This window comes from Balaenoptera ricei, chromosome 5, assembly GCF_028023285.1.
Source record: "Balaenoptera ricei isolate mBalRic1 chromosome 5, mBalRic1.hap2, whole genome shotgun sequence".
Lineage (NCBI taxonomy): Eukaryota > Metazoa > Chordata > Mammalia > Artiodactyla > Balaenopteridae > Balaenoptera > Balaenoptera ricei.
In genome coordinates, this window is record NC_082643.1 from 3,747,464 (window position 1) to 3,762,460 (window position 14,997).

Below are 14,997 nucleotides of genomic sequence, written 5' to 3' on the forward strand. Positions count from 1 at the left end.
TGTTTTGAGACTTTGTAGCAAGATAATTAACTGTTATAAAGATGAAGATGTATTGATTTAAATATCATCTAGGCCAATATTTTTATCTTGCTAATTATGAAAATATGTACAATATTGAAGAATACTAAATGTTCAAACATTCCTATTCCCTTCTTTTTCTGTGAAAAAAAAATACAGACTGAGATTATGTTTCTGTTTCAAACTTTACAGGTAAAAGTACAAATTGGAAAATTATGTTTAAAAGTTAGTGGAAAATTTCACCAAACTCTATTAATAGTCATATTGAAAAAGATGTGCTTTTCCCTAGAATTGTTCATTAGTTTTTCTCAACATGTATTATGAAAAATTTCAAATATACAGAAAAGCTGAAGGAATTATATTTAGTTTGCTATATATTTCTGCCAGGAAAAATCCCACAGACAATTTTCTGTTTTGACGTATGTATACATTCATGAAACCACCACCTCAACCAAGAAAATGAACTTATTTATCTCCCACAAAAATTTCATTCTGCCTCTTTGTTTTACTTCTTTCCTAATCTTCCCTTTTTCTTCTATCTTACCCCATTTTTGGGAACTACTGATCTGCTTTCTGTCACTATATATTTGTTGGTATTTTGTGGAACTTTATAAAAATTTAATAATACAGTATGAACACTTTTTTGTCTGACTTCTTTCACTTAGCATAATCATTTTTTATTTCATCCATATTGTTGCATGTGTCAACAGTCTATGGTTTCTTACTGCTGAGTACTATTCCATTCTGTGGCTATAACACAGCTGGTTTATCCATTCACCAGTCAGGAAACATTGAGCTGTTCAGAGTTTTGGGGTGTTACATGTAGATCTGCTATGTGAAAATTTGTATACAAATCTCTGTGTGGGACATCCACTTTTATTCTTGCTTAAATACCTAACAGTGAAAATGCTTTGTCATTTGGTAAGAAATTGCTCAATTTTTTCCAAAGTGGTCGTTTAATTTTACCTTCCTACAACCAGTGTAAAAGTCTTTTATCAGATAAATGGTTTTCCTTTATTTTTCTCCACTCAGTGATTTGACTTTTTATCTTTCAAAGCCTAGAAGCTTTTAATTTTTACGTAAAATGTATCCACTTACCAATTTACTAATTTATATTTGCCAACTTAAAGATTTTCTCTATATGTTCTTCCACATATTTTCTAGATTTAGATTTTCTATTTAGTCTACAACACACTTTGAATTAATTTTTGTAGATGCTGTAAAGTATGCATTGAAATTTATTTTCTTGCATATAAATATTCAATTTTCCCAGCATCAATTGTTTAAAAGGCAATCTATTCTCCACTGAATTATCTGTATATCTTATTTGATAATCAACTGAACAGATATATGTAGGTCTATATCTGGAGTCTTTATTCTGTGCCAATATTCTTTTGTCTTTCTTTACGCCCACACTGTCTTGATTATTGTGGCTTTATAAGAAGTCTAGACATCAAGCAGTATAATCTCTTCATCTTTGCTTTTCCTTTCTAAATGTTTTTCTCTTTTTTATTTTTCACAGATTTAAGTTCTTTGCCCATAGTATCAATTGTTATCCTATTGATATTCAGTCTTCTCACTAATAGCAAAGGTATATTTCTAAATTTATTTCTGTCAGCAGTGTTTTGTAGTTTGCCATGTAGTGGTTTTGCATATCTTTTGCCAGATGTAACTCAATGCAGGGAGAATGCTGGGCTCCAATTGAGTTCCCCCTGTCATTGCCTGGAAACTGTCTCCAGAGAGTAAGCTGGGCAATCATAGGGCTCCTTCATCTGTTTCCTGTATCTTTGGCATCCCTGTCTCCTGTTGCTTGTGGTCAATGCCACAAAAACCATGGTTTTATATATTTTGTTCAGATTTTAAAATTAATTTAGGTCGGAAAATACCTGTTAACACCATTTTGGCTGGAAGGAAAAATCCTGTGATAGATTTTGAACAAGAAAGCTATTAGATTTTTCAACAGGTGTTTGCCTTTGGTTCAGAGAAGCAGCTTACTATTAAACCATATTGACAATGTGATCCTCTGTATTCAAAATTTACTAAAGGCATTTACCATCCCTTCTAAATTTTTTTCGTCCTCAAAACCAATTATGTGCCTGGCACATAGACAGCTGAAAGACTCCTTAGGTCCCTGATTAGAGAGATAATTATATAAATTATCTTTATCTTTTTATGAATATTAATGAACGTTATTGTTCATTAATATTCATAAAACTTAAATAAATATTTAACACATATATAATTTGTTTTAATTATTTTCTTAGCATAGATTTATTTAATAGATTAGATTAAGTGAATATATAAGTATAAACTTTTCAGAAATTCCTACAGTTTCCTAGACAGTGTTAAATGATAAAATATGGGTTAATCTTTTACAAGTTCTTGAGAAGTGTAGGCTACACACTAATGAATAATAATTTTCTATAAACTGTATCATAATTTTAAAAATTACACTGCTTCTAAAAGATTCACATTATCTTAGTTGGTCTTTACTAAAAAGTTACACATTTTTTAAATGATGTGTTACTTAAAGATATTAAGATGAAAATGCGTGGCGCGGGGGGATCAGCTCGGTGCTTTGTGGCCGCCTGGGGGGATGGGATGCGGAGGGTGGGAGGGAGGAGATGTGGGAGCGTGTGTGTATGTGTAGCTGATTGACTTTGTTATAAAGCAGAGACTAGCACACCATTGTGAGGCAATTATACTTCAATAAAGATGTTTAAAAAAAAAAGATGAAAATGAATTAGGTTTTTTGCCTTTATTTATTGAAAAAATCTAAAAGAAATATTATATTTCTCATTATGTTTTCTAGTCAAGTCAAACCAAAAACTCTACTTTGTAAATGACATTTTTAATACCATGTTTTATCTCCTATTTTGCTAGCTCTTGGTTTTAATAAGATCCTTTTAAAATAGATCATTCTGCTTTGGGGAATGAAGGAAAAAGCCAAGATTCATGATTTATTGTTAGCTGATGGAAGAATAATGGGTATCAGACTCATTGGCAACAACTCCAGCATTGTAGTGGTATAGAGTCTTGAAGTTCTCATTAGCTGTGCCATTCTGCTTTGAAAGCCTTATTCCCAGTACTTCTTCATTCAATTCTCATATGTTCTTATAAAAAGAGACTATTATAATCATTCTTTTCCAAGAAAATCTAAAGTCCTTTAACTATGAAATCTTACCTTCCATCAAACAGAATTCTTAGACCACATAATTTGGAATTTAATATTAATCTTTCCACAACTGTTTTTATGTATTAAACTCTCCTCTCCCGGAATATTATATGTTCACTGAAGATGTGGCTATATCATATCTTTGTGATTTTGTTATACTTTTTCATGCATTCACTATTGAAGCAATTAAGCATTATTTTTCTAATACTACTAATAATATTAAACTTTTGCTGATGCAGTTGAATTGAATAAAGGGGATATGATTGCTCTATTGAGTATGAATGGAAAGTGTATTGCATTTAAATATTCAAGTGGCCCATTGCTTGGCATATAAAATACTATGCACAACACTCTTAAATACTCTCTTAATTGTGAACTAGTACCATGTACCCCTATTCTATACCACTTTTGAGATATTTAAATCAGATATTTAAATGCAGAGAAGTTGGAGAAATATTTGAAGGCAAATATTTGGTCACCCTTTTCAGATTTAACTTCTTCCCTCCACACATTTGGACAAAGAAATGATTTGACTTTTCTAGCGAAGAAGTTGAATTGAAATAAAGTGAGAATTTCCTTCTATATATGCTTTCATTAAATGCCATACTAGATTTGGGACTACACTAAATTTGGGAATTCTTTATCTCAATACAAAGAAAATGAAAGAACTGGCTTTGAAAAGAAAGAGAAAATAAAGAGAAATCAATATTCTTAGATCAAATTTTATAGCTTGTGTATGCATGTATTCTAACTCTAGTATGATTAGTTACATTAAGAAATATCTACTAATATTGTTTCAGTCTCTAATAATATTCTGTATTTTCAATGAGGTATTTTGAGCATTACCTGTAGTCTTCAGAGAACTGCTGATGACAAAACTCCTACTATAACTCAGATTAATTAATCAATTATAGTCCTCCATGGATCTAAATGAAGAAGAAAATGTATCCACTTAGAACTTATTCTAACATAAGCAACGATGGCAAAAAGAAATTTATCTAGTGTTTATTTACTTCTTTCCCAATATTTTGTTGTGGTAAAATACATGTAACAAAATGTATCATCTCAATCATTTTAAAATTTATGGTAATAAATAGATTCAGAGTCATGTGTAACCATCACATCCATCAACTCCATAACTCTTTTCATCTTGTAAAACTGAAGCTTTGAATTTGTTAAACTCCCCATTCCTCTGCCCTCCAGCCCTTGGCAAACACCTTGCAGTTTCTGTGATTTTGACTTCTCTAAATATGTGATATAAGTGAAATCACCTTCCTTTGATTAGTGTTAACATGGCATATCTTTCTCTATCTCTTTACTTTTAATCTATAAGGGTCTTTATACTCAAAGTTTGTCTTATTTTTAATCTACCTGCTGTCATTTATTTTACTTATACAGAAGCCTATATATGTATGTATATGTATATTTATGTGCATATATTTTCAAATACATTGTTACTATTATAATAATTTTGGTCAAGCCATTATTTTAAATCAATTAAAATAAGGAAAAGTGCAAGTTTTTATTTTACCTTATTTATTTCTTCTCCAGTGTTCTTCCTTTCTTTGTGTAAATCTGAGTTTCTGATCTACATTATTGTCCTCTTGAAGAACTTCTTTTAACATTTCTTGAAAGGCAGGTCTATTGACAACAAATCCCTTCTCTATTTATTAGTATAAGAAAGCATTTTTACTTCACTTGTTAAAGGATTATATTTCTGGTACTGAATTCTACGTTAGTTTTGTTGTTTGTTTTGTTTTTTTCTCTCAACAGTTTGAATATTTCACTCCACTCTCTCTTGCTTGCATGGTTTCTAAGGAGAAGTCAGATGTAATTCTCATCTTTGCCTCTCTGTAGGTACAGGTTTTTTTTTGTTTGTTTTTTTTTTTGTTTTTTTTGTTCCTCTTTTTTCTTTATCTTTGTTTTTTGAAATTTGAAAATTACCAGTGTAGGTGTAGTGTTTTGTCATTTATCTTGCTTGCTGTTCTCTGAGTTCCCTGGATATGTGCCTTGGTATCTGACATTATTTAGGGGAAATTCTTGGTCATTATAGTTGTAAATATTGCTTCTGTTTCTTTTGCTCTCTCCTTTCATTCTTGTATTCCCATTATGTACATATTATACCTTTCACAGTTTTCCCATGGTTCTTGGATACTGTGGGGTTATTTATTTTTGTCTTTTTCCTCTTTGTTTTTCAATTTTCCATCTCTCTTTTTATAATTCTGATCCCTTCTTGCTAGTTGTAACTTTATGTATTACGGTGCTTAGCCTACCTATCATAGATATTTTAAATTCCTGTTAATTCCAACATCCTTGCCATATCTGCGTCTGGTTTTTGATACTTCCTATGTCTTTTCAAGCTGTTTTATTTTTCCTTATAGTATACCTTATAATTTTTTCTTGTTAGCTGGACATTATGCAATGGATTAACTGTAAATTGACCTTCAGCAATGTGGTGGTAATGTGAGTGGGGGGATAAGAATCATTTTATAGTGCTATGATTAGGGCTATAGACTTTAAAAGCAAATATAGCAATTTTGAATGATTTATGATAAATATACATAAACCAATTTTATTTCTCTATATTGGCAAATATCAATGGAAATTTAAAAATGTATAATTTATAATAGTATAAAAATTATTTAAAAATTAGAAGTAAATCTAATAAAGTATATGAAGGACCCTTACACTTAATAGAAATATAAAACTCTTCTAAGAAAAGTTTTTAAAACCATAAATAATTGGCAGGTTAAACTTTGTTTAGATGTCAGTTCTCATGTAATCTATAAATTTGAAGTAATCTGAGCAAAACCTTTGCATTTATTTTTGCGTTTTGAAAATTGACAAGCTTATTCTGATTTTTATTTTTATTTATTTATTTATTTAACATTTTTATTGGAGTATAATTGCTTTACAATGGTGTGTTAGTTTCTGCTTTATAACAAAGTGAATCAGCTATACATATACATATATCCCCCCAGAGACAAAGGACAGCCAAGGAAACCTTGGAGAAGGACAAAATTGAAGGATTTAACCTACCATATTTTAAGATTTACTATAAATTTATGGTAATCAAGGGAGATTCTTGTTGATGTGAAAGTTGACAAAGTGATTAATGAAATCAATAAGAGAGCCTAGGCATAACCTGAACAAATATGGTCACTTGATTTAAGACAAAGGTGTCATAGAAATTCAGTCTTTTCAATAAATTATACTGGAGCAGTTGGATATTTATATGAAAAATGAATTATTACTCTTACATCAAATCATTCACAAAATAATAAGGATGGATTGTAGTCCTAAATGTTGAAATTAAAAAAGAAAATCTGCTAGAAGAAAGCTTGCAAGAATAGCTTCATATTCCTGGGGTAAGTGAGGAGTTCTTAAGGATACATTAATCATAAGATTCAAAATTTGATACATTACACTTCACACATTTTGCTTAACAAAATACATCTTTGAGAAAAAGATAAGTGACAGATAAGGAAAGGGTGTTTTTCATACACTTAGTTGAGAAAGGACTCATATCCTGAATATATACAGAACTCCAACACTTCAATAAAAGCAAGAAAAATAATTCAATAACAAATCCTGGCTTAAATACTTAGTCATTCACAAAAGGGGATAGCCAATCCAAATATGAAAAGGCTGTTAATATCAATATACCCTTAAGGAAAATGTAAATTAAATCTATGATAATATATCATACAGACCCACCATAATGGCAAACATTATAAAGACTGGCAATACCAGAGCTTGATGTAACTATGGAGAAATTGGAACCCTCATAAAATGCTTGCTGGAGTACAAGTTGGTTAAGCCAGTTTGGAAAACTAGCAGTATCTACTAATGCTACAGTATGCCTATCTTATGTCCTAATGATCCAACTCATATAGAAATAAATGCATAATTTCACAGAAGACAAGAATATTCTATATTGTAATACCCCAAACTGGAAACAGCTCAAATGACCATCAGTGATAGAACAGATGCATCAACTGTGGTATACTCATACAATGGAATACTATATAGCAATAAAAAAGAAAAAAGTACTGACACCACAATATGTTTATATTTCACATATATTTTATTGAAAGAAGTTAGAGAAAAATAGCTAAGTTTTGTGTTATTTTATTTTAAAAAAGGTAAAGAATAGGCAATCCAATTGGTGGCCATAAAAGTTAGAATAGTGAAAAAAAAAAAAGTTAGAATAGTGGTTACTTCTGTGTGTGTGTGTGTGTGTGTGTGTGTGTGTATTAGTGTTGATTGATGAGAAGCATGGAGGATTTTTCTACAGTGGGTGCTACATATGGGCACATACTCGTGTGCAAAATTCCATGGGCACTTTATTGAAGATTGCTGTACTTTACATACCTTTTTACTGTATATATGGCATACTTTAAAAATATATGTTATATATTTATATATCTTCTAAAATTTCTTATGATAATTTTGTTTATAACATTATGGTATTCATTTAGATGAGGATACTTCAATGCTAATTAATCACAATTAAAATTTACATTAGTTTGTACACACAACAGACTGAATTTACTGAAGTATTTTGTTTTTAATTTTCCCAAGGGCAATCTAACATAATGTCATACGTAGATAGATATCAATAGATAGGTAATAGATAATAGATATGATATGTATATAATTCTCTGTTTTCATTAGTGTGGAGTATAGTTAAATATCTTTACTATAGGGAGCAGACTTTTTGTTCAGAATCTTAAATATTTATTTCCCAATTACCTTTTTATAAAGATTACTCAAACTGGTTATTAAATGGTTTTTTAAAGTGGCTTTTAAATGGAGTTTTTAAAAAGGTTTTTATTTTCTATTCTATCTTAACTCTACTGTCTGTGTTTTCCTGATTAGATAAATTTCCATGTTTTTCATAAACAATTCAAACAATAAAATTCTATAGCCACCTTTAAGTGAAAAAACAAGTGGAAAAATACTGTATAGAGAATGGTCCTAACTTGTGTTGAATTACATATATGGCCTGTTTAAAATATACATGGTCTTAAGAAATGTGCAGAGGTAATATTTTTTTCTAAAAGTGAATTAAACTTAGGACATTCATTATCATCCTGTTGTTGACTAGGTTACAAATATTTGGAAAATAAAAAAAATAATAATGAAAAAGAAAAGAAAACTCTCTGCTCTTCCCATTTTTAATGAGTTTGAATCAGTAAATTCTGGATTGTCCCTCTTTCCTTCCCTTAATCTCAAGGGTTAACAAAACTCCCATGTTCTCTCAAGGATCATTTGGTCACTGGGGATAGTATCTAGTTAGATCACTACTTCTCATATCCTGCAAGAGAAGTTGAATCAGGCTCTGTGGGCAAGGGAATGGTTGAGCCTGAGCACAGGCATTTTTAAAAGTTCACAGCACCTTGGAGATTTGTGTTTGGCAATGGATTGTGACCTTTGCAGACTCCACTGATGCGAAATGGGTCCTCTCTGGCCTGCAATTCTGAAAAAGAATGTCTCTTTCTGTTGTGTGCTTTCTGCCATAGTTTTTGCTCCATCATACTTTGTGCTTTGATCTCTTCTGGACTACCTGCTCTCTCTATACTTTGGTGCTCAGGACAGTACCTACATCCTTAGATCCAGACAAGAGAGTCCTTACTCTGGGCCCTGTATTTGAGGGCCCTATATATTTTCATGACTAATGTCCATTCAAGCCCCAGGGAAATGCTTCTCCACACTCAGTTTATACCTTAGAAGAAAAAGATGGCTGTGTCTGAATGTGTAGATGGATGCAGATTATGACCCAGTCTCTATGGCAGGTGATAATGCTTCCATGTGTTGGAGGACTGGAGCAGCTGAGGAGCTTGTGGGAGAGAAATGACCAATTCACTCATCCACAGTTCATCTTACAGGGCACAAATGCGATATTCTCTTAGATAACAAAGTGTCTTTTCCTAGCAGTGCTGAACTTGTGTTTTCTTGCTTCCCCTTGTCTTCCATGTCATGGTTCCAAAGAAACTCTTGACTAAGCACCATATTCAGAACAGTTGTACACGGTGGTTGAAGAGCATTTTCCGTATTAAAAAATTTCTTATTACTCAAATCTATTGGTCTCTAAATAACTTCCATGAAGCCTGAGAAGAAGATGGGACACAATGGGGAGCTTGCTGGTGGTAGTGAAACAAGAGCAAATCATTGTTCAACTCACAATATTATTTCCTTATGTCTTTAAATATAATAATTGTTTTAGAAAGCAAATCAAGAAAATTCATCTTATGCTTTCTGTGTATCAACTTAATGTATTGTGTGAGAGAAGAGAATCTAAGAAAAATGTCAAAATGTGGAAGTTAAATGAGTTCTTACGTAAAAAAATGAAGTGGAAATTTTGGATACTTGGGCAGCAAAAAACAAGATTAAAAGGCAGAACAGAGGTCCATAAAAGATGATCTTTAGTGGCAAGGTAAGAATGCATGTTTATGTTTACTTACACTCATAATTTTCTTATTAAAGTGAAATTTGATAATATTTTTACTATTTCTGTAATGTACATATGGGAAATTGTTGTAAGTTAAGGAGAGTCCTAAATAACAAAAATCCTGGTCTCATTGCACAAGTTTCTATAGGTTGAAAAAGGACCCAATTATAACAGTTATGTCTTTCAACTTTAATTATATGCCAAAAATAGTTATTTGGGAACCATAAATATGATGTATTTACAGCTGAATTGACAATTTAGAACATATTGACAAGCAAGAGATTAACTAAAATCACATATTACTGAAAAAAATAGATTCAGCACCAGAAATAAACAATTTCACATTATTTGCAACTATATAGAGACATAAGAAAATTCTCTCTTGACCTTTCAATATTCAGATAAATAAGGAAAGATGGTACTGTAAGTATCCTCCCACTATATGTCATTTATTTTTTAACATTTAAACTAAAAATGTATTCATTAGGCTTCAGTCTCTCTGGACCTCAAAAGAATCATAGAATAGAGAGATCATCAATTCCCTTCTTTAGAAAACTCTCAGAAACAATTTACTGAAATATTTATTGACATTATACTACTACTATTCCCCAGATTTAAGATATTAGCATCCCTTTCCTCTATTATTTTATTTGTTTACTCAGAATTCCTAAGGGTACCTCGGTGGAATCTCTTAAATCAGACCATGAGAAGATTTAGAAAACAAAGCAACAAAGCGGTTCTTGTTTCCTTATAGGTATTTTATGTATTAGAACTAATTATATATACTTACATGTAGTTGTATATATTTGCAACTTCATCATCATAATAATTATAATAATTATTAATGGAAATAATAAGGTAAAATCCTAAAGGCAGGCATAATTTCTTAGATATATTTGTATATCTACAGATATCATCATAGAACAGCCACCAAATACATGTGCTCTGAATTTTAAAAAATGAGTTAGAATAATAATTACAAGTAAGAAAAATATTTTAAAGGAGATATAAAAGCAAACGGTTTTATTGTGATTGTAAATTTTAATATTACTGTAATCAAAGCTCTCTGGTTATAAAAAGGATGATTTAAGCTGCCTTTTGATTGAGTTTCTCATCAATTTTCCTTTAGATTTGTTATCATAGTGAAAAAGACAACATTCATTTATTGAAGGCTTGATTTTTACAAGGACTCTGGTACTTTAAATAGCCACATGCATTTTTTAAAATATTTATTCTTAAATAGAAATTATTATGTCATTTTGGAGGAGAAAAATCTAGGTACCAGGGATATCACTCATGGAATTGGTTAGGATATTCTGCAATGTGGTGCTTGATCATATGACTTGATGGTAGAAAAGTGGAGTTGAGTTTACCAAGAGATGAAGTAGGGGAAAGCTTGGCAGGAACTCAGGGCAATCAGTGTGAAATCAAGAGAAGGCATGGAGAGATTCTGGACTGGAGTGTAGGGGGGCAAGCAGAGAGTAGAGCAGTTTTATTACTTCCCCTCCTCCTCCATTCACATGACAGTACCTTAATGATAATAGGGGATCCTTGAGAATTGCTGAGGTTTGGGCTTAAGGAAAATAGGTAGGTGAGCTGAACTCTCCATGGAGGTGGTATTCTTGCAGTGTGTAGTCTGGGGTAATAGGAAGGGAAGCTGCTAGCTGATGGTATTGCACATGCACCTAGAAAAATATGTCCTTGCAGATAAGATGGTTATTTCATGGGTTTAAGGCTCACTGGTCAGGAGAGCGGCAGGGAATCCTGGAATATTACGTGGTAACAGGAAAAGCTGGATCAGTTTCATTTGGGGAAGGCTGTGTGAAATTTATCCTAAGACTATCCAAGGAGAAACATGTGTGACTAAAAATTACTTAGCAGGGCATTCTAAAGGTAGACTTTTAAAAAACTTGTATGAATATTTTAATCACTTGCTTAAAATTTGGAGAAATGTTAAAGTTTGGAGAAACAAGAATTGCTTAATTAATTTTAATTAGAATCTTGTCTCCACACTCTTGAGTTTTCACATTCTCTCAGTGGGGATTTCCTTGGATAGCCAGTCTTTTCTTATGTTTGCAGTCACTCTACTTGTCATATTGGGATAATTGCAAAATTGAATTCTGCTACATTTTAAGTAGATTTTTACCTGAAGGAATACTTGTTTTTAACTCCAGCCTGTGTCAAAGCTTATCATGCAAATCTCTGTAGTGAATACTGAGTCACCATGCCACCTCTGAGGCAATCCGTTTATCAGGTGGGTAGAGGAATCTTAATACTTCTTTTTTAAGTGATGAGACATTGTCACTGTGGCAGCAGATAGACTAGGGTACAAAGGAGAAAACCAAAGAAACAGAGTATACATTTTTAGCTTTTGCTATCCAGCTGCTTCTTTGTATTTTAACATAAGGAGTACGAGGCAGTTTTTGATAAGCTCTTTCATGGTTAAGGATGAGGAAGAGTAAAAGCCAGAATGAGATATTCATGTACAAGTAACAATGATTCCTTCTCTCTGGGAAAGAACATAGCAAGAACAACTATAAAAAGTTTGAATAAATACTGTAGATCTCAAACTCTAGTTACTCAAGAATTCCACATGGAAGAGAGACATGAAAGATTCCTGACATCTGGTGTAAAGATATAAGGCATGATGATTCCAATAAATTAAGCTAATTAACTATATGTGTGTTGCTTAGCACTGATAAGCTTTAAGGTCAATTTTGAAAAAATAGTTTGCTTTAGAAGAGTGGGCTTTTTTTAAATCTTACTGCCCTGAGGGGACTAAAGATTTTAATTGAACAACTATATAATTTAAATAACTTTACAATTAAGAGTAGGGGAGTTTAGAGAAAAGTGATTTTAATGACATTATAATTAGTTAATATTTTGGGGAAAAGAATATGTGAAGTCTAAAGTTTATGTTTGATTCAAACTGGGGAAGTTCAGTATTGAATTAGAATCCAGAATTTCAATTCAACTTAGTTTACGAAACCAGAGATATTGAGTGTCAGGAGTATCATGTAAACACTGGTACAATATCAAGATGAAATATGTGCATTAGCTAATCATTTTGAGATAGAAACTTGATGACAGCTTGAATTTAGAGTAACAAAACAAAAGGTTGAAACAGATTTTAATGAAAAGAGGAAGTTTGAGGCATAAAGTCTACTTTTTCCATTCTTTGTTATACGAGTGGGAGGTAATTCTCAACAATAGGGTAATACATGGCACTCCTTTGACCCCTGTGATAGCCCTACTGATTGACCTTGTTTCCACTCTGCATTCTTCCATTCACTGCAGTGAGAAAAATCATTTATAAATAAAAATCCCTGTATTTAATTTTCTGCTGAATTTCCCGGCCTCCGTTCGATGTCCTTGAAATCCTTAAGCACTTCCCAACATTGATGAGATAAATTTCAGAGTACTTGTCCTCAACCACAGGCCTTGGATGGTCTGGTCTTTGCTTTTCCATTCTCACTTCATACCACTCTCTGCCTTGTGCTTTCTACACTGCAATCACCAGGGGACTTCTGATTGGCCTCAGAGCCTTTATATGTTTTTCCCTTTGCCAGGAGTATTTTCTACACTCTTCCCTAGTTAAGTCCAATGCACCTTCCCTGTACACAAGGGTCAGGACAGGTTCCTGTTTTATATGTACAAATTACATTATACTCTTCCTTTCTGGCTTTTATCACACTTTGACATTTCATTTTTATTTCTGTAGTTATTTAATATCTCTCTCTCCTCATTAGAATGTCAGGATGTGGGTTCACAGTATATTATTATTACATAATTTAAGACATGATGTTAAAACTTGCATTTTAGATAATGTAGTAAACTGAGTCAATAGCAAACAATTCTATGGACACACTCTTTAAATTCAGTGTTCTTCTAAGAAATAGAAAAGATTGGTAGGTTAACTATCTCCTATATACACTTTGAAATAAACAAGCTTTTTAAAAAGACCTATTTCAGACTATATCTAATAAAGTTTGTAAAAAAAATATATGTTAACATCTACCATGGATTCAGTTAGACTGGAAAACATTTTTACCCCTAAATATAGACATATTATGAGGGGATAGACCAGATATAGAAAATATTACAAATTGTGTTCTTGCCTTTCTAATTTTGGAAAGAATAAAATTTATGTTTGGATGCTTCACAGGATAATTATAATGGAATATATTTTCTCTATTATTTAACCAAAATTTCAAGAGTTGACAATATGATTTCTAAAAGTTTCCACCGAGCTAACACTCCATATTATTCTCTTTGGTGATTGCTTCCCTGTCTTTTTTTCATTGTTATTTTTATTAGCAAACTGAAAACTTGGTAAAATAATGTTGAATGTTTTGGATACTCTTGCTAAGAAAATTATTATCAATCTGAGATTGTCATCAATATCCCTGCTGAGATTTAGACCTTCTGGAATATGAATTTCTCCCTCCAAACTCCAAGGCTGGAGTAATCCTACACATAGGCTTGTCTGGATGCTAGCAACTTTATATCTGAGCCAGTTTACTTCATCAATAATCTCAAGGCTGTATAACACATAACACAACCCTAGAAAGAGCACAATAAACTCAGTCATAAACACAATCCTCATTTCTCTTTCTCTTATTTTCAGGCTAGTACATCTTGGTCCAAATACTTTCTTGAACTGAAGGCTGAAAAACTATAACAAGTTTTCTTTTTATCCAAAAGTCCCTGAAAATTCTAAGAGCCCCTATACCAGGTATAGGGTCTATCCTCCATCTATAAATAAGGATTTGAAGGACGTTACTTCCGAAGAATGTTTAAAATTAGTACCCTGTGCTCAAGTATATGCTTGATTTTCATAATACTTATTTTTATTGTCATAAATTATGTGGAAATACTGCCAGAAGTATTCACACATTAACAATATCACGTGGCGAACGGAGAAAGATTTAACTTCTTCCTACTTCGAAAGTTAGTTCTAAAATGGCTCTTTCTCTAATTGAGCATCTACCTTCAATTAGTCAAAATGCCAGTGATGGTCTTCTCACAGCCCAGTTCCTAATTTAAATTGATAAACGTACCTTAAGACCCATTTCTAAAGACATCTTCGTCTCATCAACCTCTGAGCTTCACTTTGGTCTCACCAAAGTCCTGCCTTTTGCTCCTTAATTGGCACTCCTGTGCTGGAAAACAGCATGACTCATCTTTGCCCTATATGACCTTGGGGTCCAATTACTACGATGCCGGTGCCTTAGTAACTGCATTGCGCACCAGCTGTGTGTCACATGGGAGCCAGAAAGGGCTGTCCTGGAAATTGGTCTTGAAGTTACAAGGCTGCTTGGCAGAGGGTAAACAATGGCTGATTGCTCTG

The 14,997-nt window shown here is 32.3% G+C and overlaps 1 long non-coding RNA gene across 1 annotated transcript in view; it reads right to left on the reverse strand.

The window, feature by feature from the left end:
- Positions 1-14,782, reverse strand: part of LOC132366316 (uncharacterized) — a 30,451-nt gene extending 15,669 nt beyond the window's left edge. Inside the window, exons 1-2 of the long non-coding RNA XR_009503417.1 lie at positions 14,708-14,782; positions 4,040-4,119 (exon numbers count right to left, since the gene is read on the reverse strand). This is a non-coding gene — a long non-coding RNA (uncharacterized LOC132366316). The remainder of the gene's footprint in view (positions 1-4,039; positions 4,120-14,707) is intronic.
- Positions 14,783-14,997: the final 215 nt, after the last annotated feature.